The sequence below is a fragment of the Dendropsophus ebraccatus genome, unplaced genomic scaffold (genome assembly GCF_027789765.1).
Source record: "Dendropsophus ebraccatus isolate aDenEbr1 unplaced genomic scaffold, aDenEbr1.pat pat_scaffold_582_ctg1, whole genome shotgun sequence".
Lineage (NCBI taxonomy): Eukaryota > Metazoa > Chordata > Amphibia > Anura > Hylidae > Dendropsophus > Dendropsophus ebraccatus.
This window is the reverse complement of record NW_027210181.1, coordinates 73,679-85,407: the sequence shown is the minus strand read 5'-3', so window position 1 is coordinate 85,407 and position 11,729 is coordinate 73,679. Positions and strand designations below refer to the sequence as shown.

At 51.0% G+C, this 11,729-nt stretch overlaps 36 non-coding genes across 36 annotated transcripts; 17 read left to right on the top strand and 19 right to left on the bottom strand.

Annotated features, from left to right (window-relative positions):
• Positions 1-150: 150 nt before the first annotated feature.
• On the top strand, positions 151-237 carry TRNAY-GUA (transfer RNA tyrosine (anticodon GUA)). Its single transcript is given in 2 exon segments — positions 151-187; positions 202-237. It is a non-coding gene; the product is annotated as a tRNA-Tyr (tRNA).
• Positions 238-485: 248 nt separating this feature from the next.
• Positions 486-560, bottom strand: TRNAN-GUU (transfer RNA asparagine (anticodon GUU)). The gene has a single exon. It is a non-coding gene; the product is annotated as a tRNA-Asn (tRNA).
• A 193-nt stretch (positions 561-753) lies between these two features.
• On the top strand, positions 754-825 carry TRNAM-CAU (transfer RNA methionine (anticodon CAU)). Its single transcript has one exon. It is a non-coding gene; the product is annotated as a tRNA-Met (tRNA).
• Positions 826-1,248: 423 nt separating this feature from the next.
• TRNAV-AAC (transfer RNA valine (anticodon AAC)) lies at positions 1,249-1,322 on the bottom strand. The gene has a single exon. It is a non-coding gene; the product is annotated as a tRNA-Val (tRNA).
• Positions 1,323-1,706: 384 nt separating this feature from the next.
• Positions 1,707-1,793, top strand: TRNAY-GUA (transfer RNA tyrosine (anticodon GUA)). The gene is given in 2 exon segments: positions 1,707-1,743; positions 1,758-1,793. It is a non-coding gene; the product is annotated as a tRNA-Tyr (tRNA).
• A 244-nt stretch (positions 1,794-2,037) lies between these two features.
• Positions 2,038-2,112, bottom strand: TRNAN-GUU (transfer RNA asparagine (anticodon GUU)). Its single transcript has one exon. It is a non-coding gene; the product is annotated as a tRNA-Asn (tRNA).
• Positions 2,113-2,305: 193 nt separating this feature from the next.
• On the top strand, positions 2,306-2,377 carry TRNAM-CAU (transfer RNA methionine (anticodon CAU)). Its single transcript has one exon. It is a non-coding gene; the product is annotated as a tRNA-Met (tRNA).
• Positions 2,378-2,722: 345 nt separating this feature from the next.
• TRNAV-CAC (transfer RNA valine (anticodon CAC)) lies at positions 2,723-2,795 on the bottom strand. Its single transcript has one exon. It is a non-coding gene; the product is annotated as a tRNA-Val (tRNA).
• Positions 2,796-2,915: 120 nt separating this feature from the next.
• On the bottom strand, positions 2,916-2,988 carry TRNAV-AAC (transfer RNA valine (anticodon AAC)). The gene has a single exon. It is a non-coding gene; the product is annotated as a tRNA-Val (tRNA).
• A 393-nt stretch (positions 2,989-3,381) lies between these two features.
• TRNAY-GUA (transfer RNA tyrosine (anticodon GUA)) lies at positions 3,382-3,467 on the top strand. The gene is given in 2 exon segments: positions 3,382-3,417; positions 3,432-3,467. It is a non-coding gene; the product is annotated as a tRNA-Tyr (tRNA).
• A 511-nt stretch (positions 3,468-3,978) lies between these two features.
• TRNAM-CAU (transfer RNA methionine (anticodon CAU)) lies at positions 3,979-4,050 on the top strand. Its single transcript has one exon. It is a non-coding gene; the product is annotated as a tRNA-Met (tRNA).
• Positions 4,051-4,395: 345 nt separating this feature from the next.
• Positions 4,396-4,468, bottom strand: TRNAV-CAC (transfer RNA valine (anticodon CAC)). Its single transcript has one exon. It is a non-coding gene; the product is annotated as a tRNA-Val (tRNA).
• A 122-nt stretch (positions 4,469-4,590) lies between these two features.
• On the bottom strand, positions 4,591-4,663 carry TRNAV-AAC (transfer RNA valine (anticodon AAC)). The gene has a single exon. It is a non-coding gene; the product is annotated as a tRNA-Val (tRNA).
• Positions 4,664-4,903: 240 nt separating this feature from the next.
• On the top strand, positions 4,904-4,976 carry TRNAA-AGC (transfer RNA alanine (anticodon AGC)). Its single transcript has one exon. It is a non-coding gene; the product is annotated as a tRNA-Ala (tRNA).
• Positions 4,977-5,058: 82 nt separating this feature from the next.
• On the top strand, positions 5,059-5,144 carry TRNAY-GUA (transfer RNA tyrosine (anticodon GUA)). The gene is given in 2 exon segments: positions 5,059-5,095; positions 5,109-5,144. It is a non-coding gene; the product is annotated as a tRNA-Tyr (tRNA).
• A 244-nt stretch (positions 5,145-5,388) lies between these two features.
• On the bottom strand, positions 5,389-5,462 carry TRNAN-GUU (transfer RNA asparagine (anticodon GUU)). The gene has a single exon. It is a non-coding gene; the product is annotated as a tRNA-Asn (tRNA).
• A 193-nt stretch (positions 5,463-5,655) lies between these two features.
• Positions 5,656-5,727, top strand: TRNAM-CAU (transfer RNA methionine (anticodon CAU)). The gene has a single exon. It is a non-coding gene; the product is annotated as a tRNA-Met (tRNA).
• A 344-nt stretch (positions 5,728-6,071) lies between these two features.
• On the bottom strand, positions 6,072-6,144 carry TRNAV-CAC (transfer RNA valine (anticodon CAC)). The gene has a single exon. It is a non-coding gene; the product is annotated as a tRNA-Val (tRNA).
• Positions 6,145-6,265: 121 nt separating this feature from the next.
• TRNAV-AAC (transfer RNA valine (anticodon AAC)) lies at positions 6,266-6,338 on the bottom strand. Its single transcript has one exon. It is a non-coding gene; the product is annotated as a tRNA-Val (tRNA).
• Positions 6,339-6,579: 241 nt separating this feature from the next.
• TRNAA-AGC (transfer RNA alanine (anticodon AGC)) lies at positions 6,580-6,652 on the top strand. The gene has a single exon. It is a non-coding gene; the product is annotated as a tRNA-Ala (tRNA).
• An 81-nt stretch (positions 6,653-6,733) lies between these two features.
• TRNAY-GUA (transfer RNA tyrosine (anticodon GUA)) lies at positions 6,734-6,820 on the top strand. Its single transcript is given in 2 exon segments — positions 6,734-6,770; positions 6,785-6,820. It is a non-coding gene; the product is annotated as a tRNA-Tyr (tRNA).
• Positions 6,821-7,064: 244 nt separating this feature from the next.
• Positions 7,065-7,138, bottom strand: TRNAN-GUU (transfer RNA asparagine (anticodon GUU)). Its single transcript has one exon. It is a non-coding gene; the product is annotated as a tRNA-Asn (tRNA).
• Positions 7,139-7,329: 191 nt separating this feature from the next.
• TRNAM-CAU (transfer RNA methionine (anticodon CAU)) lies at positions 7,330-7,401 on the top strand. Its single transcript has one exon. It is a non-coding gene; the product is annotated as a tRNA-Met (tRNA).
• Positions 7,402-7,746: 345 nt separating this feature from the next.
• On the bottom strand, positions 7,747-7,819 carry TRNAV-CAC (transfer RNA valine (anticodon CAC)). Its single transcript has one exon. It is a non-coding gene; the product is annotated as a tRNA-Val (tRNA).
• A 122-nt stretch (positions 7,820-7,941) lies between these two features.
• On the bottom strand, positions 7,942-8,014 carry TRNAV-AAC (transfer RNA valine (anticodon AAC)). The gene has a single exon. It is a non-coding gene; the product is annotated as a tRNA-Val (tRNA).
• A 396-nt stretch (positions 8,015-8,410) lies between these two features.
• TRNAY-GUA (transfer RNA tyrosine (anticodon GUA)) lies at positions 8,411-8,496 on the top strand. The gene is given in 2 exon segments: positions 8,411-8,446; positions 8,461-8,496. It is a non-coding gene; the product is annotated as a tRNA-Tyr (tRNA).
• A 246-nt stretch (positions 8,497-8,742) lies between these two features.
• TRNAN-GUU (transfer RNA asparagine (anticodon GUU)) lies at positions 8,743-8,816 on the bottom strand. Its single transcript has one exon. It is a non-coding gene; the product is annotated as a tRNA-Asn (tRNA).
• A 607-nt stretch (positions 8,817-9,423) lies between these two features.
• Positions 9,424-9,496, bottom strand: TRNAV-CAC (transfer RNA valine (anticodon CAC)). The gene has a single exon. It is a non-coding gene; the product is annotated as a tRNA-Val (tRNA).
• Positions 9,497-9,617: 121 nt separating this feature from the next.
• Positions 9,618-9,690, bottom strand: TRNAV-AAC (transfer RNA valine (anticodon AAC)). The gene has a single exon. It is a non-coding gene; the product is annotated as a tRNA-Val (tRNA).
• Positions 9,691-9,931: 241 nt separating this feature from the next.
• Positions 9,932-10,004, top strand: TRNAA-AGC (transfer RNA alanine (anticodon AGC)). The gene has a single exon. It is a non-coding gene; the product is annotated as a tRNA-Ala (tRNA).
• Positions 10,005-10,086: 82 nt separating this feature from the next.
• TRNAY-GUA (transfer RNA tyrosine (anticodon GUA)) lies at positions 10,087-10,173 on the top strand. Its single transcript is given in 2 exon segments — positions 10,087-10,123; positions 10,138-10,173. It is a non-coding gene; the product is annotated as a tRNA-Tyr (tRNA).
• A 245-nt stretch (positions 10,174-10,418) lies between these two features.
• On the bottom strand, positions 10,419-10,492 carry TRNAN-GUU (transfer RNA asparagine (anticodon GUU)). Its single transcript has one exon. It is a non-coding gene; the product is annotated as a tRNA-Asn (tRNA).
• Positions 10,493-10,684: 192 nt separating this feature from the next.
• On the top strand, positions 10,685-10,756 carry TRNAM-CAU (transfer RNA methionine (anticodon CAU)). Its single transcript has one exon. It is a non-coding gene; the product is annotated as a tRNA-Met (tRNA).
• A 345-nt stretch (positions 10,757-11,101) lies between these two features.
• TRNAV-CAC (transfer RNA valine (anticodon CAC)) lies at positions 11,102-11,174 on the bottom strand. Its single transcript has one exon. It is a non-coding gene; the product is annotated as a tRNA-Val (tRNA).
• Positions 11,175-11,294: 120 nt separating this feature from the next.
• TRNAV-AAC (transfer RNA valine (anticodon AAC)) lies at positions 11,295-11,367 on the bottom strand. The gene has a single exon. It is a non-coding gene; the product is annotated as a tRNA-Val (tRNA).
• A 242-nt stretch (positions 11,368-11,609) lies between these two features.
• TRNAA-AGC (transfer RNA alanine (anticodon AGC)) lies at positions 11,610-11,682 on the top strand. The gene has a single exon. It is a non-coding gene; the product is annotated as a tRNA-Ala (tRNA).
• The last annotated feature ends 47 nt before the right edge of the window (positions 11,683-11,729 follow it).

The following is an 11,729-nucleotide window of genomic DNA, read 5'->3' as shown; positions in this document are numbered from 1 at the left end:
ATTAGCTCAAATGGTAGAGCGCTCGCTTAGCATGCGAGAGGTAGCTGGATCGATGCCCGCATCCTCCATAACCTTTTGACTTTTTCAAATGCCTTTTCTCATGCCACTCTTTGACAAGCCTAGGAGGTAGGCGAGCAAAGGCCGGCCAAGCCTTGATAGCTCAGCTGGTAGAGCGGAGGGACTGTAGTAAAAACATTAGCAATCCTTAGGTCGCTGGTTCGATTCCGGCTCGAAGGACCTTTTTTCTTTGGGGGGAGGGAGGCGGGTGCATCCTTTCGTGTTGGACCTTTCGAGCAGCTGAAACACACATTCTGGCTGCGCTCTTCCTCTACTACCTTAAAACACCCTTTTAAGAGAGCTGTGCTCCCCAGTCTGAGGAATTTAAAACAGACACCACATCCAAGCTCTCAGTTGGGAGTGCAGCTCAGGCCTGCCCAAAGGAGGGCCTTTCGCTGTGCCCTGAAAGCCAAAGAAAATTAGGCCATCGTCCCCTGGGTGGACTCGAACCACCAACCTTTCGGTTAACAGCCGAACGCGCTAACCGATTGCGCCACAGAGACACCGTTGCTGCACGCAATTGCTCGAAGCCCCAGCCAGGTCACATGACCTTTTGACTCAATAATATCGAAAAAAGGAAAAACAGCCTCAAGGGGGGCCCTGGCCTTTAACAAATGGCTATACTTGCTGGCGCATGGTAGCCAGAGGCCACCTATTTCGGCTTCTCTTCCCCGCCTTCCTAACCTCCTGAGCAGCAGCAGAGTGGCGCAGTGGAAGCGTGCTGGGCCCATAACCCAGAGGTCGATGGATCGAAACCATCCTCTGCTAAGAGCTCACTTTTACAAACCCCGCAAGTACAATTCCCCAGAAGTTTCTGCTTAAATCTAGGAGAGTGGGGGCCGATTCATCAGCCGCCTCTTGCTCGTTGCCAAACACCTGTCTTCAATATCTCCAACAAGACAAACTGGACAAGTATGTGGCTGTGTCTAAAAAGCCCTTGTTGCAAGCAAATATCACCTGCTTGCGCAAAGAAGGTTTTGTGTTGCACTAGTGGGGTAGCCAAAAATTTCTTCCAGAAGCACCATGCTTCTGCCCGGTTTCGAAGCCGGAATATTTCACGTGTTGGTGCTTTTGGCTACGTAGTGGGGTAGCCAAAAGGCTGCAAAAGAACTGTATTCAAACCGAGCGGAGGAAAACTGGGGCTTCAAAGTAAAAAGGTTTGTCCCTGGATCAAAAGGGTACCCAAACCAATGTTTCTGCCCGGTTTCGAAACTGGGGACCTTTCGCGTGTTAGGCGAACGTGATGACCACTACACTACAGAAACCGGCGGAGGCCAACGCAGCTTTCCTCGCGAGCGAACAACACAAGTTTGAAAAAGGAAGGAAGTACTTTAAACTGGGGACCATCCCAGGCTGCCCCAAGTCCTGTCAGCTTCCCAATAGTTTCTTACTTGTGGCGATTGGGATGCACACTTAAAAAAACAAAACAAAAAAAACTGGTTATTTAAGTCACAGCGTGGTGGGATGATGGCCAAAGTGAACGGACGTGAGAGGGGGATTAGCTCAAATGGTAGAGCGCTCGCTTAGCATGCGAGAGGTAGCGGGATCGATGCCCGCATCCCTCCATAACCTTTTGACTTTTTCAAATGCCTTTTCTCATGCCACTCTTTGACAAGCCTAGGAGGTAGGCCGAGCAAAGGCCGGCCAAGCCTTCGATAGCTCAGCTGGTAGAGCGGAGGACTGTAGTAAAAACATTAGCAATCCTTAGGTCGCTGGTTCGATTCCGGCTCGAAGGACCTTTTTCTTTGGGGGGAGGGAGGCGGGTGCATCCTTTCGTGTTGGACCTTTCGAGCAGCTGAAACACACATTCTGGCTGCGCTCTTCCTCTACTACCTTAAAACACCCTTTTAAGAGAGCTGTGCTCCAAGTCTGAGGAATTTAAAACAGACACCACATCCAAGCTCTCAGTTGGGAGTGCAGCTCAGGCCTGCCAAAGGAGGGCCTTTCGCTGTGCCCTGAAAGCCAAAGAAATTAGGCCATCGTCCCTGGGTGGACTCGAACCACCCAACCTTTCGGTTAACAGCCGAACGCGCTAACCGATGGCGCCACAGAGACACCGTTGCTGCACGCAATTGCTCGAAGCCCCAGCCAGGTCACATGACCTTTGACTCAATAATATCGAAAAAGGAAAACAGCCTCAAGGGGGGGCCCTGGCCTTTAACAAATGGCTATACTTGCTGGCGCATGGTAGCCAGAGGCCACCTATTTCGGCTTCTCTTCCCCGCCTTTCCCTAACCTCCTGAGCAGCAGCAGAGTGGCGCAGCGGAAGCGTGCTGGGCCCATAACCCAGAGGTCGATGGATCGAAACCATCCTCTGCTAAGAGCTCACTTTTACAAACCCCGCAAGTACAATTCCCCAGAAGTTTCTGCTTAAAATCTAGGAGAGTGGGGGCCGATTCATCAGCCGCCTCTTGCTCGTTGCCAAACACCTGTCTTCAATATCTCCAACAAGACAAACTGGACAAGTATGTGGCTGTGTCTAAAAAGCCTTGTTGCAAGCAAATATCACCTGCTTGCGCAAAGAAGGTTTTTGTGTTGCACTAGTGGGGTAGCCAAAAATTTCTTCAGAAGCACCATGCTTCTGCCCGGTTTCGAAGCCGGAATATTTCACGTGTTGGTGCTTTTGGCTACGTAGTGGGGTAGCCAAAAGGCTGCAAAAGAACTGTGTTTCTGCCCGGTTTCGAACCGGGGACCTTTCGCGTGTGAGGCGAACGTGATAACCGCTACACTACAGAAACCTGCCTGTTGAGACAGGCACCGCTATGGCGAGCCAGCCGCCAGTATTCAAACCGAGCGGAGGAAAACTGGGGCTTCGAAGTAAAAGGTTTGTCCCTGGATCAAAAGGGTACCCAAACCAATGTTTCTGCCCGGTTTCGAACCGGGGACCTTTCGCGTGTTAGGCGAACGTGATGACCACTACACTACAGAAACTCGGCGGAGGCCAACGCAGCTTCCTCGCGAGCGAACAACACAAGTTTGAAAAAAGGAAGGAAAGTACTTTAAACTGGGGACCATCCCAGGCTGCCCAAGTCCTGTCAGCTTCCCAATAGTTTCTTACTTGTGGCGATTGGGATGCACACTTAAAAAACAAAACAAAAAAAACAAAAAAAAAACTGGTTATTTAAGTCACAGCGTGGTGGGATGATGGCCAAAGTGAACGGACGTGAGAGGGGGATTAGCTCAAATGGTAGAGCGCTCGCTTAGCATGCGAGAGCTAGCTGGATCGATGCCCGCATCCTCCATAACCTTTTGACTTTTTCAAATGCCTTTTCTCATGCCACTCTTTGACAAGCCTAGGAGGTAGGCGAGCAAAGGCCGGCCAAGCCTTGATAGCTCAGCTGGTAGAGCGGAGGACTGTAGTAAAAACATTAGCAATCCTTAGGTCGCTGGTTCGATTCCGGCTTGAAGGACCTTTTTCTTTGGGGGGAGGGAGGCGGGTGCATCCTTTCGTGTTGGACCTTTCGAGCAGCTGAAACACACATTCTGGCTGCGCTCTTCCTCTACTACCTTAAAACACCCTTTTAAGAGAGCTGTGCTCCCAGTCTGAGGAATTTAAAACAGACACCACATCCAAGCTCTCAGTTGGGAGTGCAGCTCAGGCCTGCCAAAGGAGGGCCTTTCGCTGTGCCCTGAAAGCCAAAGAAAATTAGGCCATCGTCCCTGGGTGGACTCGAACCACCAACCTTTCGGTTAACATGCCGAACGCGCTAACCGATTGCGCCACAGAGACACCGTTGCTGCACGCAATTGCTCGAAGCCCCAGCCAGGTCACATGACCTTTGACTCAATAATATCGAAAAAGGAAAACAGCCTCAAGGGGGGGCCCTGGCCTTTAACAAATGGCTATACTTGCTGGCGCATGGTAGCCAGAGGCCACCTATTTCGGCTTCTCTTCCCCGCCTTCCTAACCTCCTGAGCAGCAGCAGAGTGGCGCAGCGGAAGCGTGCTGGGCCCATAACCCAGAGGTCGATGGATCGAAACCATCCTCTGCTAAGAGCTCACTTTTACAAACCCCGCAAGTACAATTCCCCAGAAGTTTCTGCTTAAAATCTAGGAGAGTGGGGGCCGATTCATCAGCCGCCTCTTGCTCGTTGCCAAACACCTGTCTTCAATATCTCCAACAAGACAAACTGGACAAGTATGTGGCTGTGTCTAAAAAGCCTTGTTGCAAGCAAATATCACCTGCTTGCGCAAAGAAGGTTTTGTGTTGCACTAGTGGGGTAGCCAAAAATTTCTTCCAGAAGCACCATGCTTCTGCCCGGTTTCGAAGCCGGAATATTTCACGTGTTGGTGCTTTTGGCTACGTAGTGGGGTAGCCAAAAGGCTGCAAAAGAACTGTGTTTCTGCCCGGTTTCGAACCGGGGACCTTTCGCGTGTGAGGCGAACGTGATAACCGCTACACTACAGAAACCTGCCTGTTGAGACAGGCACCGCTATGGCGAGCCAGCCGCCAGTATTCAAACCGAGCGGAGGAAAACTAGGGCTTCGAAGTAAAAAGGGTTTGTCCCTGGATCAAAAGGGTACCCAAACCAATGTTTCTGCCCGGTTTCAAACCGGGGACCTTTCGCGTGTTAGGCGAACGTGATGACCACTACACTACAGAAACTCGGCGGAGGCCAACGCAGCTTTCCTCGCGAGCGAACAACACAAGTTTGAAAAAAGGAAGGAAAGTACTTTAAACTGGGGACCATCCCAGGCTGCCCCAAGTCCTGTCAGCTTCCCAATAGTTTCTTAGTTGTGGCGATTGGGATGCACACTTAAAAAAACAAAACAAAAAAAACAAAAAAAAACTGGTTATTTAAGTCACAGCGTGGTGGGATGATGGCCAAAGTGAACGGACGTGAGAGGGGGATTAGCTCAAATGGTAGAGCGCTCGCTTAGCATGCGAGAGGTAGCGGGATCGATGCCCGCATCCTCCATAACCTTTTGACTTTTTCAAATGCCTTTTCTCATGCCACTCTTTGACAAGCCTAGGAGGTAGGCGAGCAAAGGCCGGCCAAGCCTTCGATAGCTCAGCTGGTAGAGCGGAGGACTGTAGTAAAACATTAGCAATCCTTAGGTCGCTGGTTCGATTCCGGCTCGAAGGACCTTTTTCTTTGGGGGGAGGGAGGCGGGTGCATCCTTTCGTGTTGGACCTTTCGAGCAGCTGAAACACACATTCTGGCTGCGCTCTTCCTCTACTACCTTAAAACACCCTTTTAAGAGAGCTGTGCTCCCAGTCTGAGGAATTTAAAACAGACACCACATCCAAGCTCTCAGTTGGGAGTGCAGCTCAGGCCTGCCAAAGGAGGCCTTTCGCTGTGCCCTGAAAGCCAAAGAAAATTAGGCCATCGTCCCTGGGTGGACTCGAACCACCAACCTTTCGGTTAACAGCCGAACGCGCTAACCGATTGCGCCACAGAGACACCGTTGCTGCACGCAATTGCTCGAAGGCCCCAGCCAGGTCACATGACCTTTGACTCAATAATATCGAAAAAGGAAAACAGCCTCAAGGGGGGGGCCCTGGCCTTTAACAAATGGCTATACTTGCTGGCGCATGGTAGCCAGAGGCCACCTATTTCGGCTTCTCTTCCCCGCCTTCCTAACCTCCTGAGCAGCAGCAGAGTGGCGCAGCGGAAGCGTGCTGGGCCCATAACCCAGAGGTCGATGGATCGAAACCATCCTCTGCTAAGAGCTCACTTTTACAAACCCCGCAAGTACAATTCCCCAGAAGTTTCTGCTTAAAATCTAGGAGAGTGGGGGCCGATTCATCAGCCGCCTCTTGCTCGTTGCCAAACACCTGTCTTCAATATCTCCAACAAGACAAACTGGACAAGTATGTGGCTGTGTCTAAAAAGCCTTGTTGCAAGCAAATATCACCTGCTTGCGCAAAGAAGGTTTGTGTTGCACTAGTGGGGTAGCCAAAAATTTCTTCCAGAAGCACCATGCTTCTGCCCGGTTTCGAAGCCGGAATATTTCACGTGTTGGTGCTTTTGGCTACGTAGTGGGGTAGCCAAAAGGCTGCAAAAGAACTGTGTTTCTGCCCGGTTTCGAACCGGGGACCTTTCGCGTGTGAGGCGAACGTGATAACCGCTACACTACAGAAACCTGCCTGTTGAGACAGGCACCGCTATGGCGAGCCAGCCGCCAGTATTCAAACCGAGCGGAGGAAAACTGGGGCTTCGAAGTAAAAAGGTTTGTCCCTGGATCAAAAGGGTACCCAAACCAATGTTTCTGCCCGGTTTCGAACCGGGGACCTTTCGCGTGTTAGGCGAACGTGATGACCACTACACTACAGAAACTCGGCGGAGGCCAACGCAGCTTTCCTCGCGAGCGAACAACACAAGTTTGAAAAAAGGAAGGAAAGTACTTTAAACTGGGGACCATCCCAGGCTGCCCCAAGTCCTGTCAGCTTCCCAATAGTTTCTTACTTGTGGCGATTGGGATGCACACTTAAAAAAACAAAACAAAAAAAAACAAAAAAAAACTGGTTATTTAAGTCACAGCGTGGTGGGATGATGGCCAACGTGAACGGACGTGAGAGGGGGATTAGCTCAAATGGTAGAGCGCTCGCTTAGCATGCGAGAGGTAGCGGGATCGATGCCCGCATCCTCCATAACCTTTTGACTTTTTCAAATGCCTTTTCTCATGCCACTCTTTGACAAGCCTAGGAGGTAGGCGAGCAAAGGCCGGCCAGCCTTCGATAGCTCAGCTGGTAGAGCGGAGGTCTGTAGTAAAAACATTAGCAATCCTTAGGTCGCTGGTTCGATTCCGGCTCGAAGGACCTTTTTCTTTGGGGGGAGGGAGGCGGGTGCATCCTTTCGTGTTGGACCTTTCGAGCAGCTGAAACACACATTCTGGCTGCGCTCTCCTCTACTACCTTAAAACACCCTTTTAAGAGAGCTGTGCTCCAAGTCTGAGGAATTTAAAACAGACACCACATCCAAGCTCTCAGTTGGGAGTGCAGCTCAGGCCTGCCAAAGGAGGGCCTTTCGCTGTGCCCTGAAAGCCAAAGAAAATTAGGCCATCGTCCCTGGGTGGACTCGAACCACCAACCTTTCGGTTAACAGCCGAACGCGCTAACCGATGGCGCCACAGAGACACCGTTGCTGCACGCAATTGCTCGAAGCCCCAGCCAGGTCACATGACCTTTGACTCAATAATATCGAAAAAGGAAAACAGCCTCAAGGGGGGGCCCTGGCCTTTAACAAATGGCTATACTTGCTGGCGCATGGTAGCCAGAGGCCACCTATTTCGGCTTCTCTTCCCCGCCTTCCTAACCTCCTGAGCAGCAGCAGAGTGGCGCAGCGGAAGCGTGCTGGGCCCATAACCCAGAGGTCGATGGATCGAAACCATCCTCTGCTAAGAGCTCACTTTTACAAACCCCGCAAGTACAATTCCCCAGAAGTTTCTGCTTAAAATCTAGGAGAGTGGGGGCCGATTCATCAGCCGCCTCTTGCTCGTTGCCAAACACCTGTCTTCAATATCTCCAACAAGACAAACTGGACAAGTATGTGGCTGTGTCTAAAAAGCCTTGTTGCAAGCAAATATCACCTGCTTGCGCAAAGAAGGTTTTGTGTTGCACTAGTGGGGTAGCCAAAAATTTCTTCCAGAAGCACCATGCTTCTGCCCGGTTTCGAAGCCGGAATATTTCACGTGTTGGTGCTTTTGGCTACGTAGTGGGGTAGCCAAAAGGCTGCAAAAGAACTGTGTTTCTGCCCGGTTTCGAACCGGGGACCTTTCGCGTGTGAGGCGAACGTGATAACCGCTACACTACAGAAACCTGCCTGTTGAGACAGGCACCGCTATGGCGAGCCAGCCGCCAGTATTCAAAACCGAGCGGAGGAAAACTGGGGCTTCGAAGTAAAAAGGTTTGTCCCTGGATCAAAAGGGTACCCAAACCAATGTTTCTGCCCGGTTTCGAACCGGGGACCTTTCGCGTGTTAGGCGAACGTGATGACCACTACATTACAGAAACTCGGCGGAGGCCAACGCAGCTTTCCTCGCGACGCGAACAACACAAGTTTGAAAAAAGGAAGGAAAGTACTTTAAACTGGGGACCATCCCAGGCTGCCCCAAGTCCTGTCAGCTTCCCAATAGTTTCTTACTTGTGGCGATTGGGATGCACACTTAAAAAAACAAAACAAAAAAAAACAAAAAAAACTGGTTATTTAAGTCACAGCGTGGTGGGATGATGGCCAAAGTGAACGGACGTGAGAGGGGGATTAGCTCAAATGGTAGAGCGCTCGCTTAGCATGCGAGAGGTAGCTGGATCGATGCCCGCATCCTCCATAACCTTTTGACTTTTTCAAATGCCTTTTCTCATGCCACTCTTTGACAAGCCTAGGAGGTAGGCGAGCAAAGGCCGGCCAAGCCTTGATAGCTCAGCTGGTAGAGCGGAGGACTGTAGTAAAAACATTAGCAATCCTTAGGTCGCTGGTTCGATTCCGGCTTGAAGGACCTTTTCTTTGGGGGGGAGGGAGGCGGGTGCATCCCTTTCGTGTTGGACCTTTCGAGCAGCTGAAACACACATTCTGGCTGCGCTCTTCCTCTACTACCTTAAAACACCCTTTTAAGAGAGCTGTGCTCCCAGTCTGAGGAATTTAAAACAGACACCACATCCAAGCTCTCAGTTGGGAGTGCAGCTCAGGCCTGCCAAAGGAGGGCCTTTCGCTGTGCCCTGAAAGCCAAAGAAAATTAGGCCATCGTCCCTGGGTGGACTCGAACCACCAACCTTTCGGTTAACAGCCGAACGCGCTAACCGATTGCGCCACAGAGACACCGTTGCTGCACGCAATTGCTCGAAGCCCCAGCCAGGTCACATGACCTTTGACTCAATAATATCGAAAAAGGAAAACAGCCTCAAGGGGGGCCCTGGCCTTTAACAAATGGCTATACTTGCTGGCGCATGGTAGCCAGAGGCCACCTATTTCGGCTTCTCTTCCCCGCCTTCCTAACCTCCTGAGCAGCAGCAGAGTGGCGCAGCGGAAGCGTGCTGGGCCCATAACCCAGAAGTCGATGGATCGAAACCATCCTCTGCTAAGAGCTCACTTTTACAAACCCCGCAAGTACAATTCCCCAGAAGTTTCTGCTTAAAATCTAGGAGAGTGGGGGCCGATTCATCAGCCGCCTCTTGCTCGTTGCCAAACACCTGTCTTCAATATCTCCAACAAGACAAACTGGACAAGTATGTGGCTGTGTCTAAAAAGCCTTGTTGCAAGCAAATATCACCTGCTTGCGCAAAGAAGGTTTTGTGTTGCACTAGTGGGGTAGCCAAAAATTTCTTCCAGAAGCACCATGCTTCTGCCCGGTTTCGAAGCCGGAATATTTCACGTGTTGGTGCTTTTGGCTACGTAGTGGGGTAGCCAAAAGGCTGCAAAAGAACTGTGTTTCTGCCCGGTTTCGAACCGGGGACCTTTCGCGTGTGAGGCGAACGTGATAACCGCTACACTACAGAAACCTGCCTGTTGAGACAGGCACCGCTATGGCGAGCCAGCCGCCAGTATTCAAACCGAGCGGAGGAAAACTAGGGCTTCGAAGTAAAAAGGTTTGTCCCTGGATCAAAAGGGTACCCAAACCAATGTTTCTGCCCGGTTTCAAACCGGGGACCTTTCGCGTGTTAGGCGAACGTGATGACCACTACACTACAGAAACTCGGCGGAGGCCAACGCAGCTTTCCTCGCGAGCGAACAACACAAGTTTGAAAAAAGGAAGGAAAGTACTTTAAACTGGGGACCATCCCAGGCTGCCCCAAGTCCTGTCAGCTTCCCAATAGTTTCTTAGTTGTGGCGATTGGGATGCACACTTAAAAAAACAAAACAAAAAAAAACAAAAAAAAACTGGTTATTTAAGTCACAGCGTGGTGGGATGATGGCCAAAGTGAACGGACGTGAGAGGGGGATTAGCTCAAATGGTAGAGCGCTCGCTTAGCATGCGAGAGGTAGCGGGATCGATGCCCGCATCCTCCATAACCTTTTGACTTTTTCAAATGCCTTTTCTCATGCCACTCTTTGACAAGCCTAGGAGGTAGGCGAGCAAAGGCCGGCCAAGCCTTCGATAGCTCAGCTGGTAGAGCGGAGGACTGTAGTAAAAACATTAGCAATCCTTAGGTCGCTGGTTCGATTCCGGCTCGAAGGACCTTTTTCTTTGGGGGGAGGGAGGCGGGTGCATCCTTTCGTGTTGGACCTTTCGAGCAGCTGAAACACACATTCTGGCTGCGCTCTTCCTCTACTACCTTAAAACACCCTTTTAAGAGAGCTGTGCTCCCAGTCTGAGGAATTTAAAACAGACACCACATCCAAGCTCTCAGTTGGGAGTGCAGCTCAGGCCTGCCAAAGGAGGGCCTTTCGCTGTGCCCTGAAAGCCAAAGAAAATTAGGCCATCGTCCCTGGGTGGACTCGAACCACCAACCTTTCGGTTAACAGCCGAACGCGCTAACCGATTGCGCCACAGAGACACCGTTGCTGCACGCAATTGCTCGAAGCCCCAGCCAGGTCACATGACCTTTGACTCAATAATATCGAAAAAGGAAAACAGCCTCAAGGGGGGGCCCTGGCCTTTAACAAATGGCTTATACTTGCTGGCGCATGGTAGCCAGAGGCCACCTATTTCGGCTTCTCTTCCCCGCCTTCCTAACCTCCTGAGCAGCAGCAGAGTGGCGCAGCGGAAGCGTGCTGGGCCCATAACCCAGAGGTCGATGGATCGAAACCATCCTCTGCTAAGAGCTCACTTTTACAAACCCCGCAAGTACAATTCCCCAGAAGTTTCTGCTTAAAATCTAGGAGAGTGGGGGCCGATTCATCAGCCGCCTCTTGCTCGTTGCCAAACACCTGTCTTCAATATCTCCAACAAGACAAACTGGACAAGTATGTGGCTGTGTCTAAAAAGCCTTGTTGCAAGCAAATATCACCTGCTTGCGCAAAGAAGGTTTTGTGTTGCACTAGTGGGGTAGCCAAAAATTTCTTCCAGAAGCACCATGCTTCTGCCCGGTTTCGAAGCCGGAATATTTCACGTGTTGGTGCTTTTGGCTACGTAGTGGGGTAGCCAAAAGGCTGCAAAAGAACTGTGTTTCTGCCCGGTTTCGAACCGGGGACCTTTCGCGTGTGAGGCGAACGTGATAACCGCTACACTACAGAAACCTGCCTGTTGAGACAGGCACCGCTATGGCGAGCCAGCCGCCAGTATTCAAACCGAGCGGAGGAAAACTAGGGCTTCGAAGTAAAAAGGTTTGTCCTGGATCAAAAGGGTACCCAAACCAATGTTTCTGCCCGGTTTCAAACCGGGGACCTTTCGCGTGTTAGGCGAACGTGATGACCACTACACTACAGAAACTCGGCGGAGGCCAACGCAGCTTTCCTCGCGACTGCGAACAACACAAGTTTGAAAAAAGGAAGGAAAGTACTTTAAACTGGGGACCATCCCAGGCTGCCCCAAGTCCTGTCAGCTTCCCAATAGTTTCTTAGTTGTGGCGATTGGGATGCACACTTAAAAAAACAAAACAAAAAAAACAAAAAAAAACTGGTTATTTAAGTCACAGCGTGGTGGGATGATGGCCAAAGTGAACGGACGTGAGAGGGGGATTAGCTCAAATGGTAGAGCGCTCGCTTAGCATGCGAGAGGTAGCGGGATCGATGCCCGCATCCTCCATAACCTTTTGACTTTTTCAAATGCCTTTTCTCATGCCACTCTTTGAC